The sequence below is a fragment of the Cavia porcellus genome, unplaced genomic scaffold, assembly GCF_034190915.1.
Source record: "Cavia porcellus strain 051 isolate PalLab524CR breed Dunkin Hartley unplaced genomic scaffold, mCavPor4.1 scaffold_2, whole genome shotgun sequence".
NCBI lineage: Eukaryota > Metazoa > Chordata > Mammalia > Rodentia > Caviidae > Cavia > Cavia porcellus.
This window is the reverse complement of record NW_026947485.1, coordinates 38297577-38314110: the sequence shown is the minus strand read 5'-3', so window position 1 is coordinate 38314110 and position 16534 is coordinate 38297577. Positions and strand designations below refer to the sequence as shown.

At 38.8% G+C, this 16534-nt stretch overlaps 1 protein-coding gene across 1 annotated transcript in view; it reads left to right on the top strand.

Annotated features, from left to right (window-relative positions):
- The window catches only part of Cpa5 (carboxypeptidase A5), a 43721-nt gene that overhangs the window by 5765 nt on the left and 21422 nt on the right, over positions 1 to 16534 (top strand). The window lies entirely within an intron of this gene.

The following is a 16534-nucleotide window of genomic DNA, read 5'->3' as shown; positions in this document are numbered from 1 at the left end:
GATCACAGGCCATGTAGGAAGGTCTTCTTCATCAGACACAAAGGCCTCCAGAGCAATGTTACCTTGGTGATTTCACTCTGTTTGGGGTCTAGATTTGAGGTTTTCAGCCCAGAAGCTTGATATTCTCATTGTCCATGTTGATTAGTCCTGGGGATGCTGACTCACACCTTCAGAGCCCAGATGAGGCAGATGATACAATCAGAATCTGAATTTATTAATTTACATCATGGCATGTAACTATTTAATGGATTGGATCCTCACGTCGGCCTGAACAGTACATTCTCGGTACATTCTCTCCCTGTAGGCAAGGTACATGGGAAGCCAAATTATAATCAGAAGGTTGCTTAGTGTGTGGGCGTTGGAGCAAGGAAAGTTAATTACAGTCTATGATTAGAATTTTTAATGGCACCCAGTTCTAGTAGCATGATATATCTAGTTGTATAACCAGAAAACACCTGCTAGCCAGCCAGCTGGTCACTTGTGCTGGCTGGACACGGCTGCCCCACATGGTTAGGACAATGCCTTGATAAGTGCCTCTGGCCTGCCTCAAGCCTGGTCCACTTGTGACATCTGTCCTTAGATTGAGACTGTTCTTTACATTGCTTGAAGTAAAGATTTCTTAAAACGTAAGAATCCATAAAAAGAAAATGAACATTACCTGTGACTATAATAAACTCAAGAACCTTAATTCATTAAATGCTGCCATAAGGAAAGGGAGAAAACAAGTTATTTAGTAGAAGAAGAGATCTACAATGTTCCTAAAACATACCACAGACAAAGGATGTATGAAGAAGTGCAATTCAATGTAAGAACAAATAACCCAACAGAAAAACAGGTGAAATATATGAGCAAGCATTTCACATAAGAGAAAGCAAGTAACGCTGATGAATGTATGAAAGCTGACGAGTGATTGGGGACAAGAAAAACAAGACTGCAGTGAGACGCATTTTATACTTGTTTAATTTACATATATTAAAAAGATGTGTGTAAAGAGGATGTGGATGGCAAGGTCTCATACCTTACTAGGGTGGAGGTGATTTCATGATTCACACCATTTTCTAAAGTGTATCCTTTATGAGTCAGTCATTGCAGTACTAAGAATGAGGTTCTTGGAACCATCTCTAGGTCTTACATCTGGTTCTGCTGGACTGGAAAAAGAGTGCTGTGAAGCAGATGGCAGGGTGAGGAAGACAGTCTGTGGCTGTGGATGGGATTAGCTGCCATCCATGTGCTGCCCACTTGAACTGAGGGTCATTTATTGAACTGCAGAGATCTGGATACCAACAACCATCTCCAACCATCCATCAACCAACTATCTCCACTTCTGTCCTCAGGGTCACAGACTGCGGGGAGTAGCAGAGTGGTTCAACTCTTTCATTTAGCTACATGACCTTATGTCATGATGAAACCTCTGGGAATCTGTTTTCCTTCCTTCCTTCCTTCCTTCCTTCCTTCCTTCCTTCTTTCCTTCCTTCCTTCCTTCCTTCCTTCCTTCCTTCCTTCCTTCCTTCCTTTCTTCCTTCCTTCTGTGTGTGTGGTGCCAGGGGTTAAACCTAGGGTTTTGCAGATGCTAGGCAAGTATTCTATTCCTGATCTGCACCCTCAGCCCTTCCCATCTTTAACGAGAATAATGATAGTATCCGCAGTGTCTTAAAGCGAACTAGGGAAACTAATACATTAAAATACTCAGTACCTTACCCTACTGTGGAAGCATTCAGTATGTATAAGAGGTATTATGCAGAGTGATGGAAATTCATTTGTGAATCAGGTTGTTGGCATTTTCCCAAAGTAGAGCCTTTTCATGAGACTTATAACAAAGATTTTGACAGTTTATAGAAAAACAGTTGGATATTTAGTCATTTTTAGTATTATTTGAGTTTTGAATACTGGTTTTATAGGGACCTTTCCTATGTTATAAAGATACCAATGCCCCTGTATGAGATTAAAACAAGGGACCACTGCCTGAAAGACTCAGAGGCTCTGCTTCTAAGCACAACCCTTTCAAGCACATGTAGTTATCTCTGAGATTCACAGATCCATGGCAGTTGCTGCTGTAAATCTATTTTAGGTGAAGTTGAGGGTATATCCCATTTCTGAAGTCTCATGTCTATTTTATGTCTTTTACGTTACTATGTAAAGACAAACTATATGGGATTGTTTTTATCATCATCATCATCATCATCATCATCATCATCATCATCATCGTTGTCATCATCGTCATCATCATCATTCTATGTTATGTTTCATGAACTCTGGAATTTTGCCAATCTAGGCAGCTTATAAAATAAATTCTCTCTGCTCTTTGTACTGATCTTTAAATCATAAACACCAGCTGGTTTTTGTATTTGAAGTAAAACTCCAGGTATACTGGGGCATCGAAGGAGCAAGGGAGCATAGGCTGTTCTTACCTCCTCTAGCATACATATGGGTATTGTCGAGTTGCTAGGCAATTTGTTCTATTAATGCAGAAAGTGAATCCTATATTTTTGTATCTCCTACAAAGGCACATTCAGCAACTAGTAAATATTTGTAGATTTGATTTGCTGCAGGCAAATTAACAATTGCATAAGGCACACTCTAAACAAGTTAGGGCAGCAGGAGAAGAGTACTTTTTCCAAGAAGTACGATGAGTGGAATTCTGGAAAACAGATTGGAATGCAGGTCTTGAGTTCCAAGAGAGACAGAATATAAATTAAACATGTGGAGATAAGGAAAGCTTGATATTGGTTAAATTGCTTGCAGTTTTGTAATGATTTATAGTTTTAAAATGCTTTATGGATATTGGGTAATTAAATTATCATAACCACCTGGTGATAAATGCAGTATGGGTATTATTATCCCTTTTTAACTGTTAAGGAGATGAAATTGCTAAAACAAGCAAAGTGATGTACTTAAAAATTTTTTTTTTGTCTTTTTTGAGACCGGTTCTTGCTATGCAGTTCAGGCTGGCCTTGAGCTCACTTTGTAGCCCAGGCTGGTCTCGAACTCCCAAGGATCCTCTTGCCTCAGCCTCCTGAGTGCTGGGATTATAGGCGTGAGCCACCATGCCCGGCTTATAATGTACTTAAATTTACATGGTTGGAAATAATGAAGCCATGACTTAAGACCTGGTCCAGATTGTTACTGAGGCCATTGCTGTATTGTTGACTTTGTTTTTGAATTCAAATACATTTAAAATATACATTGTTGTTATAGTCCCTTCAGTATCACAACCCTATGTTACTTGCTTGGCTGGCTCTTGATGTCTTTGACTTTTCAGTTTTGCAGTCATAAGAGGGAGAAAAAGAGCCAGGTCTCCCTTGCTGGCTTCCATAGCTGGCTGAAGAAATATGCTGATTGAGGGTATTGTGTGGTTTCCATGACTCCTTTTGCCACTGTGGGCCTATGCTGAGGATGGCCATCCAGAGAGAATTATGGGTAATGTTTTCATATGAAATATCTGGAATGGGCTGAAGACTCTACTTCTATCCTTTATGGACCTTACACATTTTCATAAGCGTTGCACAGACTGCAGGACCTCTACCCTTAACTCCCCAGCCTCTCCCAGCCTTGAAAGACAAAATGTCCACTTCTCTAAACAAGTGCATAGATGTATTCTGTTTAAATATTTAAACAATTTGGCCTAGACTTAGAAAACCATTAACCCAGGTCTGGAGCTTGTAAACCCTTCAAGGACAGAGCCAAGGTTTTATTTAGTTTGGATCCCTAGCACCTAAGCACATAATGGCACATCATAAAGATATATTGAATAAACACCTGCGGAGATGTCAATTCCACAGCTGATGCAAAAGAAGCCCAGCGTTTTCTTTCCACTTAGCTAACTGGCTGCAGCAGTCTTCCTTCCTCAGCTCTGAGTACTTCACTATGGTATTGTTCTTTTCTGGGTGTGAGAAACACAAAAACCAAAGACCTTCTGTTTCAATTTCAGCAGACCTGTATTAGAAAATCCAGAGAAGCCAGGCCTAGAGGGAAAGGATGACCTATCTCATCATTAGGAAGTGGTATTTCTAAAACATTCCCAGAGGCAGCTGGTAGGTAGATGGGTATTAACTTGGTTAAGGAATCATGTTAAAGAAGCAGGCACCAGTTCTGCCTGCCCCAGAGCCATCAATAGGATAAACACTTAACAGCCGTGTCTCGCTCTGTCCTTGGGGGCTCCCTACCACCTAGCTCCCATCTGGGAGTCTTCAATTTATTCTGGAAAACAAATGAAGGACTTGTGTAGCTTGGAGGATACTCATTCAACTTGGAAAGGGGGAAAATGGCCGCACTGGTCCTGGGAGAGGATGGTTCCATCTCACTTGCAGCCCGTGCTGCATAGAGGTGGAAGGTGCCAGGTGCCAGTGCTGCTGTTACCAATGGCAACGGACCATGATCTTTGGAAATTAAACCAGGAGATGAGGCAGAGAAGGAGCGAGAGAATCTTCCTTACTCTCAAGAGAAGGAAAAATAAAAACAAACTGACCACTTGAGGTGGGTGTTCATATTTAATGGAGCTTTGTTTCACTCCAGCAGTACAAGATTGAATTTTTTATTGCCCTGACCCTTGGATCTAAGTTTGTATATCTTCCTCAGTCACTACCATCAACATTTGAGCAATGTATGATGCAGAGTAAAGTTGTTAGGAATTAAGGTCCTATGTTCCAAAATCTGTTTTTTTTTTTTAAACATCCTGAAGTATTTCTCAAAGGTCTCATAATTTCAATGGCCAGCATACTGATATGGTCCTGGGAAAGGATAGATCTCACTCTTATTGTAAGAACCATCTTTCAGAATCTGGCTATCTGCTCCTTTCATATACAATAAATGCCTGGTTATATATGTAAAGCCTGAAGTATGAAAGTCTAGCACTTATACAAATTATAATGAGAAGTCAAAACCTTGTTCTCAAGTGGGATGACACCACCACGGAACACTAGGGAGCTTGTCAGAAACTGAATCTCTGGCACCACTCCAGAAACTGTACTGAATATGAATGCTGTATAATTCAAATATATAGCAAAGTTTGGGAAGTACTAAAGATATATATATATATATATATATATATATATATATATATATATATTTACTTCAGCTCCTCATCCTTTAGGTAGGTGATCTCCATCCAGCCTTTACGTTAGAATCATGTTGCAGTCAGGATTTTCAATAGAATAAATTTAATATAGGACACATAATTTATAGGATTATTTTATAATATTTACCCAAAATGTCAAATGCAGAAGAGTACAAGCACTCTATGTATGCATTAGAGAGTCAAAGGATCTGACTGAGAGCCAGGATCCTATGGCAATGTTCTGCATGGGTACAGCTGGAGGCCTACAGCCCACAAAAAAAGTCTCATGCAAGGTTGTATCAAGGACCTGCATCAGGAGGCCAAAGGTCAGTGGTTGAAGCTAGAAAGTCTGCACCAGCAGGATGAAGGATCTGCACCAGCAAGCTGAGGGATCTGCACTGGAGTCAGGAAGTGATGCTCAAGGTAAGGATCAGAGCTCTCCTGAAAGAACGGCAGCCATCCTCAATAACAATGAGGACCAGAGCTCTTTGAGGATGAAGATAGGTGAAGAAAACCAGTCCATATAGGAAAACCAAGCTTCTCCACAAGAATCAACAGCAAACCATCTTCCCATTCACTTCTGCTTTTATGCTGTTGGGAACAATCCTCAGGTGAGCCTTCCACACCCAACACCACCCTGACTCAGTTCAAGTGGGTGTTACAGGGTAATTTTTAGTTCATCTACCACAAATTACCTTGGAGCTTTGGCAAACTACTGATACTACTGATGTTTGGGCCTCTAACACACACCAGTGAAAACAAAACCTTTGGACATTGGTTTTGTAAAAATCCACGGCTGCTCCTGGATAGGCAGGGTTGAGGCCTCCTGTTTTAGATGCAGTTTCCAGTACCATTTCTCCAATGATTTATACATCAGCTGGCAGACAATTCTCCATAGATCTTTTACATTTCTGCAGATCCAGGTTGTCTTTTCAAGGATGTTAGACCAATATACAGCCTTGGATGATGTGGCTATTGCTTTCCTCTGGAGTGAAACGCAGATTTATTTACTGTCTAATATAATAAAAAACATGTTACCTTCTAAAGCAAAGGACAGTTAAGTTCACTGCCTTTTAAAAAGGCTCAGCGATTTCTGATTTCTGCTCTGACATGTAAAGAGCTTGGAAATTCTTGGAAATTTGTCATTCAAGCTTTTTCAACAACCAAAGAGTTGAAACTGAAAATCAATGACTTTTCTTGAACCTACCAGAAAATGATGTCACAGGGCAAACTAATGTCCTAAAATCTAGAGAGACAAAAATCTGGAGAGTCACAGTTGTGCTGTGTTTACCTGGAGTAGAAGCTGCTGAAGCCATATTGATAGACAGACTTATGTAGTAATTTTGGTGAAATTGGAGGCTGAATGTGGACTTGAATGAGAGTGAGAGTCCTGGGGCTACCGTCTTAGCACTCTGCCCCCCATCTTCTGTGAGTCTCATCTCGAGGAACACTAGAGGTTGTCCTGGTAAAGAAATAACAAAATCCTCCGATGTCTGTGGCAGAGGGAGAATAATCATTTTGAAGTATGCTTAGAGCATTCTCCATTAAAAAGGCTTAATGTAGAAAACAGCATTTTGAATATTTCCAACACAAAAGAAATGACAAATGCTTGAGGTGATAGATATGCTAATTAATTGATTTGACTATAGCACATTATATACTTGCATTGAAATACCACATTGTACTCCATAAATATGTACAATGATTATGTGTCAATGAAAAACAAAGGCCTATTCTGCTGGGAAAAGACTTATCAGACTTGGGGGAAGGGAAATTAGCCTAATCAGATTCCTCATAGTTTCCTCTCTCATTTAAGGTGGGGGACTGAAGGAAAAAGCTAAGAAATACTTGTGAAGCTCACAGTCCGGGCCCCACCAAAAGTCACAAGATTATAGAACATTTTCTTTCGTCACATCTTACCATCACATCAACAGAATTCTAGTATAATCACTGGGGACTAAAACTAGAAGAGCTATCAGATACTGACCCACTAGAAGAGCCATCAGATACTGACCGTAAGTAAAGGATACTTAGGGAAACCCAAAGGTGACAGGAGAAATAAAAATGAGGACACTTGATGTGCTAAGGATGTAGTTCTGGGGTAAAGCATTTGTGTGAGGCTCTGGGCTCAATCTTCAGAACCAAAATAACTAACTAAGTAAATAAATAAATAAATAAATAAATAAAGGGAGGAGCTTTGAGCCTCTGGCTCCCATATCTACAGCAAACATTGAGTAGCCCAGTCTTAGCCAGATTCCGTATAAAGCAAAGGCCTATTTATCTCAGTTCCTGTATCATGTCCATCTTTCAACAAACAGCAACAAATCATGCTAAAAGGCACAAAAAAACCACTAACAGAACGAAGCAGGCACCAGCACCAGTTGAATATAATTCAGTTTTGGGAACTATCACAGGGAATTTAAAATAACAATAGTCAATATGTTAAGAGTTCTAATGAAAAAAAGTAGATTAGAGCAAATGGCTAATATAAGTGGCAGAAAGATGGAAATTCTGAAAAGGAATCAAAAGGACGTGGTAGGAGTCAATGAGATTGAAGATATATATTTGATAGAATCTACTCAAGCTGAGAGAGAGAGAGAACAAAAACAAAACAGAGTACTGAAAACAGGAGACAATTTCAAAAAGTGTAACATACATGGGATACCAAGAATAAAAGAAAGTATAGCATCAGAAGAAACATTTGAAATAATACAGCTGATCATTTTAAAAGTTAACAGACACCAAACTATATATCCGGGAAGCCCAGAGAACACCAAGCATGACAAATACCAAAAAGCTATACCTAAGCATATCATAAACTGGAATGAAAATTCTTGAAAGAAACCAAAGTGGGGAGACTCTATATCTATACAGAATTAATATATCTATACAGAATTAAGAATAAGAATTATAGCAGGCTTCTTGTTAGAAACTATCCAAGCAAGAAGAGAGTAGAGTGAAATAAACATTTATGGGGTTAGAAGAAAAATCTGATTCTGTAGGATTCTGTAACCAGGAAGACTGTCCTTTAAGAGTAAAGAATCAGTACTTTGTCAGGTAAGCAAAAGTGGAGGGAATTTATCACCAACAGATTTGATATTGTAAGCAATATCAAATAGGAACAAGATACAGCTCAATAATTCAGATCTATACAAAAAAGGGGAGGAGAAAAGAATACATGAAGGTAAAATAAAGTATTTTATTTTTCTTATTTTTAATTGTTCTTAATAGTAACAATGCATTATAGGATTATAGCCTATGAATAAGTGAAATAAATTTCATCAATCTTATGGCACAGGAAGAAGGAATTGGGAATACTCTGTAACAGGTACTTGTATTCCTGTGAAATGGAATAGTAGCATTTGAAGGTGGATTTAGATTGGTTAAAAGTGTTTTGCAAACTCTAGAGAAGTTACAGGTTATGAGAACTGTATATAGTACTATGTGAGGCAAAACCTGATAGAACTGCGAGGGAAAAGCAAACCCACTACCATTACAGTTAGTTACTTCAAAACTTTTCTTTCCGTAATTATACACGAAGCCAACAGAACATCAGTAAGAACATAGTTGACCTAGCAACACCATCAGTCAGCTTGATCTAATTGATATTTATAGAATAATCCATCAACAACAATAGAGTACAGTTCCCCCCGCCATGGAACATTCATGGAGACTGTCTACATTCTGAGTCATAAAAATTTTAACACATTTAAAATGAATAGAAATCATAGAAGACCTCAGGTTCTCTACCCTCAAGATTCCTCTCCTATAATTCATGCCACCATTTTTGCAGTTGTCAGTTGGTCCTTTTTGTGTTGTGCTGTGTCAAATGGACCTCAAAGAACAGGCGCAAATGCCAATATTGCCATGTTATGGTTTAAATTTAAGGTGGCCCCTAAAAGCCTCTTGTGTTAAGAAGATGACTGGATCAAGGGGATGCTATACTGGCCAGGGGATCAGTCCACTGATGAGTGCAAGGCTGACTTCCTGTCAGGAGGCCTGCTGGGATGGGTCACTCAGGAAGACCTCCCTCTCCAGCTCCTACCCTTGCTGTCCGCTTCCTGCCTGCTATGGCTTGAGCACCTTTTCCTCTGTCGGGCTCTTTTGCCATCCTGTTTCTGCCTTGGAGCCAGCCATCCATGGACTGAAACCAAGCCAAAAAAGCAAAAAACAAAAAAAGAGAAACCCTTTCTTTCTTTAAATTGTAGGTGTTGGGTGTTGTGTCTGAGCCATGGGGAAGCTAAGGCACGCCTCAGGTGATAAAGTTCTTTGTCTATAACCCAGCATTGTCTGTCTTCTGCTAGTATTTATGAAACTGGCACAGACTAACTTGTTCACTTACAAGTAGGGAAAAATCTCCAACCTATTATAATTCTTCACTACATCTTCTATAGTTTTACTTTTTTCCTATCCAAACCGATACCCAGATATCTGGGTTAATCTAATGATCACTTGTGTAATAACCCTCTACCTAGCCACAGGGCTTCTGGCAAGTGCTATATAAATAAGTGATATTTGTCCTTTCAATTATTGGAACTTGTCTTAGATTAACCGTTTTTAGATGAAAATAATTCTAAAATGAACTCCACACTTTCCAGGCATTTGCCTCCAGCAGGTTTATTTCCATGTTTATTTTAGTTGCATTGAGTGTATCTCAACAACTATTTAATCACTGGCATTAATAATTTTAGTTTTCCATTGTCCATGTTTTGTTAAACAAAACATGCACGAACATCACTGTTTGGATGAGGAAAAGTGAGGAACTAAGTTGTCAGGCTGCTCTCCTCCTAGCCCATTTTCTGTCCTACTCTTACACAAAAGTCTGCTTTGTACAGGAGGCTGAACCCAGCACACACAGAAGGTTACTATGTAATTTACATAAGTGGAGCCCAGCCTGATGTGAGCATGGCCTCAGCAGGAGTTTGAAAAGTATTGATCTCAAAGGCCTGTCTTGGAGGAAAACGGGTCTGACTCTTTGTGACAAGGAGCAGCTAAGCTTCAAAATCCAAAAAGACATCAGGTTCCAAAGGCTTAACCTTGCTTTTAGCAATGCTCGATAATTTTTTTCCGTAATATACTTATTTCAAGATACTGAAATTCTCTTGTATCTGTCAGTATCCATAAGTAAATTTTAATTTAAAAATCAGATTTTTGCCACCCAACAACCTGTGAGAGAAGAGATGTTTGTGAAACAAAGGCATGACAATGTGAAGCTTTTCAAAATTAACTGATGTGCAATTAGGCTAGCAGCCTTCATTTTTAATGCTGCACCCTATAATTAGAAAAGCACATCACACTCAACCTATGTAATTATGTTGCTTATAAATTCTGCAAGAATATCATTGTACTTATATTTTGTAAAATATAAACAAAAAATAGAAATAAAAAGGATGAAATAAAAATATAGCATAAAAGGCTTAACATCATTTCTTCCTTTACCATCAGTAGGAATAAATGCCTCACCCTGGAGATCACTGAATTGAAGAACGCATCTAACTCTTGACTCTAAATCACTCTGAACTCTTGAACAGTTGTGAATATGGTCATAAACGAATGTCTGCTCTTCAACTAATGAGGGGTAGGCAGACCTCAGCCTAAAGATCAGATTCAGCTTCTACCTGTTTTATACAGCCTTCAAGCTGAGAATGGTTTTACATTTTAAAATACTGTATAGAAAAGATCCTTTTTAGTGCAGATGATAACTCTATTTTATCTTGTGGTCCTTTCAAAGCCTGAAACATTCTTTGATCCTTTTCACAAGTACCTTGCTGGTTCGTGAACAGGCAGAGCGTGAGACCCATCCTTGCCTTTCCTCGACACAGCAGAGACCTCCTGAGCTTCTCTCAGGCTGTGCTGGTGGCTCTGTGGGTCCCGGGGCTGTCCCTGGCTGTAGCTGCCTCCTTTCATGGGTAGGCGCCATTCCCCCTCAGAACAGGAAGCAACTTCTCTGTGATGCTGCCTGGGCAGGAGTAGACCCTTAGCTTGCCGTCTTGGGTGACTCATGGTGGAGTTAGCTGGAGATCTTGAGTGACCATAACCCCAGCCCCAGGGGGCAACAGTTGTGAAACTGAGAGCCAGGACACATCACAGAGCAGACCCCTGCCCAGGGACTCAATGTAGGCAGCTGGATAAACAGAAGGAGGGTGGGCGGGCAGGTGTTGCACAGAAGAGAGACCCGTAGGGTGCCAGCATGGCAGTGGCCTGCACTGGATACAGCATTCCTGGGAGTCACATAGATGAAAATGACATAGTCCTAGCCTAGGAGGAATTGGAATTAGAACTAAGGTTCACCGTTAGAGGGTCGCCCGAGCGTGATTTGCTAAACTGGGGAGTGGAGGTCAGGGATTCTTCCAGGGGTGGGAACTCTTAGGTGAGAAAGTAGATTTGGAAACTTTTACTTGAGCAACACTATCCCACTTTTTGGTGGGGAATTGTTTTCTTGGATTTTCAATACTCAATTTCCTCTAAAGTCACCTTTTGGGCCTGTTTCTGGAAGGTGGACTAAGCCTGGTTTTTTAGTTAGTTCAATCACATTTCAAGCCCATTGGGAAAAACGCTATTTTGAGGACCTGTGGCAAATCCTCATGTTAATCAAAGAATCCATTGTGAATGACAGCATTCTTTGTTTTTCTGTTGTTTTAAAGATTACACTTGATACATTTATTTTCATAAAGCACCCCAAAGGGACTACAGGAGATGAAACATAATTTACTTTGGGAGTTTTATTTGCGAACACTGGAGTGCCTCATGGATCTCTGGAGCCCCTTAGGGTGGTCCACAGCAGAGAAGGGAATTAATACCTCTAATAAGAAAGGGATTCAGGGCCAGAGTCAGGTTTCCTACAATGTCCCCACCTTGCCCGGACTGGTTAACTCTTTCCTATCTTATCCAACAGCTCAAATGCCACTGCTTGTGTTTTTTTACCTTTATTTTTTATTAAATAGAGGTAAAACACATACATATTATAAATTGGTCATTTCAGTCACCCAGGCCTTTTTATCTTCCCAGACTGAAACTATACCCACTAAACAACAACTCCCATTCCCCGCCTCCCTCCTTCCTGCAACCACCCCTCCGCTCTGCCTCTGGGAGTTTGAAAACTCTAGCTCCAGTGCCCCTTTGTAAACTTCACTTTTGTTTTAGTTAACTACAGAGCACATTGAAGAGTCTTGTTGCAAAAGGCAGCAGAGTCTCTCTCCCCATGTCTTGCTCCATCTGGACTTCTTTCCGCCTTGGTCCTCACTTCATAAGCCTAGATAAAGTGCTTACATTGCTACTTCCTGACTTTTCAGTTTCAGGCATTTTCTACTGATTTCTTCACTGTGGCAGAGAAGAATTGAACTTTCTCATATTCCCTTTAAAAAGTGCTTCATTTTGAAGCATATCGTGAATGCATGTACCTGAATAAAACCTTCTTGGTGTGTCAAGAAATGAATTTAACACTCTTGCCCACAATTCAGCTTCAGAACAAGAAACATTACCAAGAATCTTTCATGTGCCCCTCAAACGCATGCCATTTTCTTCCCCAGATAAAATCACTAAATTCATGCTATTAACTTCATGCATTACAATGTTTGTACGTATTCCTAAACAATATACTGTTTTGTGGACATACATAAGTGGAAACGTACACTATGCATTTTAACCGATTCCCTCCCGTCCTCCTTGCTTTCTTTCACTGGGATTAACCCAGGGCATCTCACATGCTAGGTAAGTGCTCTACCACTGAGCTACCCTCCAGGCCCTGACTCCTTTCACTTTACATTTTGAGGTTCATCCGTGTAGGTGCATGGTCCTGTGTTGATTTATTTCTTTGCTCTGCTGTTTACCATTGTATGATTACCCCTCTGCTTGTTTGTCCAGTCTTGTATTTATATTCTAATGCACAGGCACAAGAGTTTCTTCAGGGCATCTAGATAGGCGTAGAAGAGCTTTCGGATATAGTGGTGAAAGTACTTCCATTAGGTAAAGTGATTCCACCAACTTTTGGAAGTGATTTCACCAATTTAAAGGTCCACCAGGAGGGAACGAGAGGTCATATTGTCCCACATTTTTGCTAGCTCCTAGTATTAACTGATTTCTTCACTCCTGCTTATTTCTTAACTCCTGTAATTTAGTAATTTCATTGTGGTTTTAATTTTCTTTCCCTAACTGTGATTTTTTTGTATGATTACTGATTATTTGTGAGCCTTGTTCTGTGACATAGCATTTCATGTTTTTTGATGATTAAAAAAGTTGGTTCACAGATATTCTTTAAATATCCTGAGTATTAATTATTTACCAGTTTCATATGTTACAAATATATCCTCTTAGTTAGAGGTCTTAGTCAAAGGATCTTGTGCCCCAACTTCCCAAGTATCTGAGAGTACAAACATTCCCAACAATAAATTCTTGATTTTTATGTAGTTATTTTTTTTCCCCATCTTTCCCTTTATGGGAATTTTTGTGGGCATTTAATGTTTTAGTTTTGCTTTTATGTCTTGTTTAGAAAAACTATCCCTTATCATAATGTCATAAAGATATCCTCTATCTTGCCTTTTAACGGTTTTATAGTTTTTGCTTCTTTTTGGGAGTGAGGGACATCTGACTTAAATTCTTTCCCAGTTCATAGGGTTTTTTTCACACTGTTGGAGATTTCTTTTGACACGCAAAAACTTTTTAATAAGATGAGATTTCAATTGCTGTTTTTGGGAAGTAATTAATTCCTGTGTAGTTTGATTTTTGTTCATGAATTCTCTGCCTCTCCCTATGTCTCCAAGATTTGTACCTACCTTGTCTTCCAGTATATTTGGTGTTTATGTTTTAATATTTAGATCTTTGACCCATTTTGACTTTAGCTTAATGTATGGTGATAGGCATGGGTGTCATTTTAGTTTTTGGCATATGGAAAACCAGTTTTCCCAGCACTATTTATTAAAGAGGCTGTGTTTTATCCAATGAGCATGCTTGGCCTCTTTACTAAAGAAAAGGTGGCCGAGTGTGTTTGTAGTTGTGGCTGTATCTTCTAATCTATTCCATTGATTTTGGGTCTGTTTTTAATTCCAATATGATGCTGATTTTATCACAGTGGCTTTGTAGTATAATTTCAAGTCAGGGATTGTGATGCCCCCTATTTTGCTTTTGTTATCAGAATTGCCTTGGCCTCTTCTGGTTCCAGATGAATTTTAGGAGTGATTTCTCTAGATCTGTTAAGTATACTAATGAAATTTTGATTAGAATTGCATTGAATCTGTTAAAGTTCATTTTATTTGTGTTAATAAAGCTATTAGTTGCTTTCTTTCATTAGCATTTCCCTGGAATGTTTTTTTTCATCCTTGATTTTATTTTTCTTTGTTCTTATATTTTAAAAGTATCACTTTTGAATATATATAATTAGAATTTTGAAAATCTATTCTGGCCAGGGATATAGCTCAGCAGTACAAGCACCTACCTTACAAGCACAAGGTCATGAGTTCAATCCACAGTACCCGCCACCCCCAAAATCTATCCTGACTGTTTTCATCTTTTGCTGGAGAATTAAATTCATTTATATTTAGTATTTTTAGAAATGTATTTAAGTAATAATCTTCTTTAATGTCCTTTCAATTTGTTCTACTTTTTAAAACTCCTTTTTTGGAGGGGACAGTGAGGGTTATGGCTCAGTGGTAGAACATGTGCTTCTTTGGTTTAGTACTCATCATCAAAAATAAAAACAAAAAATTTAAAATTCCTTTTTCAAATCTTTCTTACCTTCTTTTGGTTTATTTTTTCCCCCTAGCTTCTCTTGTCATCTTTAACTTTTTCTCTTTGGAAGTTATGTGCTCTGTGCCCATTCTTTTGGCTGTTATTTAGTTGTTTAAACATGTATACTTACCAAGTCTAAAAAAAATTTATCAATACTTACCCTTTCTTCCAAAAATCCCAGGGCCTTAAAGTTCTCTAACATCAAATACCTGGTTTCAAATAATATGCTGTTGTCATCTAGGATTTAATCATTGGCATGTGATCCCAGGACAAGCATCTGAGAATTCCTTGCCTTAAATTAGGCTGACTGGTGTTTGAGGTCTGCATTTATGCTAACTATGCAGTCTAAAAATGATGAAACAACTAATTTAATGTAGAGGGGTCTCAAGGCAACTCAGAAAAATAAATACGTATCATCTCTGGAGGAATGGGACTTAGTCCAGGCCTTAAAAGATTTCCACAGATAAATGTTCAAAGAAAATGGTCAGTTCACAGACAAATGACAACCCCCCCCACAAGGCACTATAAGCGAGAACCAGCAGAAACAACCGGCAGCAGAAAAGACTTACAAAGACTTTGTAAGGTACTATATGACACAGAATAAAAGATAATTATGTTTCACAAATTTAAAGAAATAAACAAGAAGTTCTAAAATAGATACAAAATTTTGGTAATTTGGACTCAGAAAAGAATCAGATGGAACTTCTAAAAAGGGAAAAAATAAATACCATATTGTGTTGACTGTAAAACAGGATTGATTATAAGATGCACCACAATTTTATGTGCCATCAGAAACACTGCCACTTATTACAAGATGCCACCAGTCATATGATGCATCCTGATTTTCAAGGTGTGTGCAGGGAAAATTTGTTTCAGCATTGGTGCACTGTGGCAACTGAAAATTAAAATTTAGCAGATCAATGAAACTGCAGATTAAATTTGGTTGATAACAAATCAGTTAACTGGAATAAAGAAACAAATATTTGATACAAATAAGTGATCTAGAATGTAGCTCAGAGAGAAAATGAAATGGAAATATAAAAGAAAGGTTCAAAGTCTTGGAGGATTGCATGAGGAGGGCTAACATCTATCTAACCAAAAGTTCTAGAAGAGGGCAATGGAGACTACAAAAGAGGCAATGTTTAAAAATATAATGGCTGAGAAATTTTGAAAACAGTGGAAGAAGAGCAACACTCAAATACAGGAAACTAAATCATCCTCAAACTGGAAAGAACAAAGAAATGTATACCTACGTATATTATGGGGTATCTGAAGAATACATGACAGTAAAACTACAAAACATCAAAGGCAAAACAATCTTCAAAGCAAATGGGAATGGAAAAGAGCCCTTCCTACAGAACACAAAGTACACCAACTCATTAAACAACAAAAACTGGAAGCCGGAGACTGGGGGATAATGTCTTCAGTGTGCTGAGATAAAAACAATAACTTATACCCAGTAAAACTCTTTTAAGAGTGAGAGCGAAATGAAGACTTTTCAAATAAACAAAACCAGAGACTGACGTTCAAGGAAAGTCCCCCTCCTCGCCCCCGCACACACAAGGGAAGTTTTAAAGATAAGCTTCAAGCAGAAGGAAAATAATCCTAGATACACAGTACACACTTAGGAAGCAAATCCAGAACTCTGGCATTCTGAGAAAATCCTCAGGGGAAAGTTCGCTTAACTCTGAGGTATCTGTCAGCTTTTATGACTTTTGGGGAATTTGTAAACACTTGTTTTTGTGCCAAACCAATGGT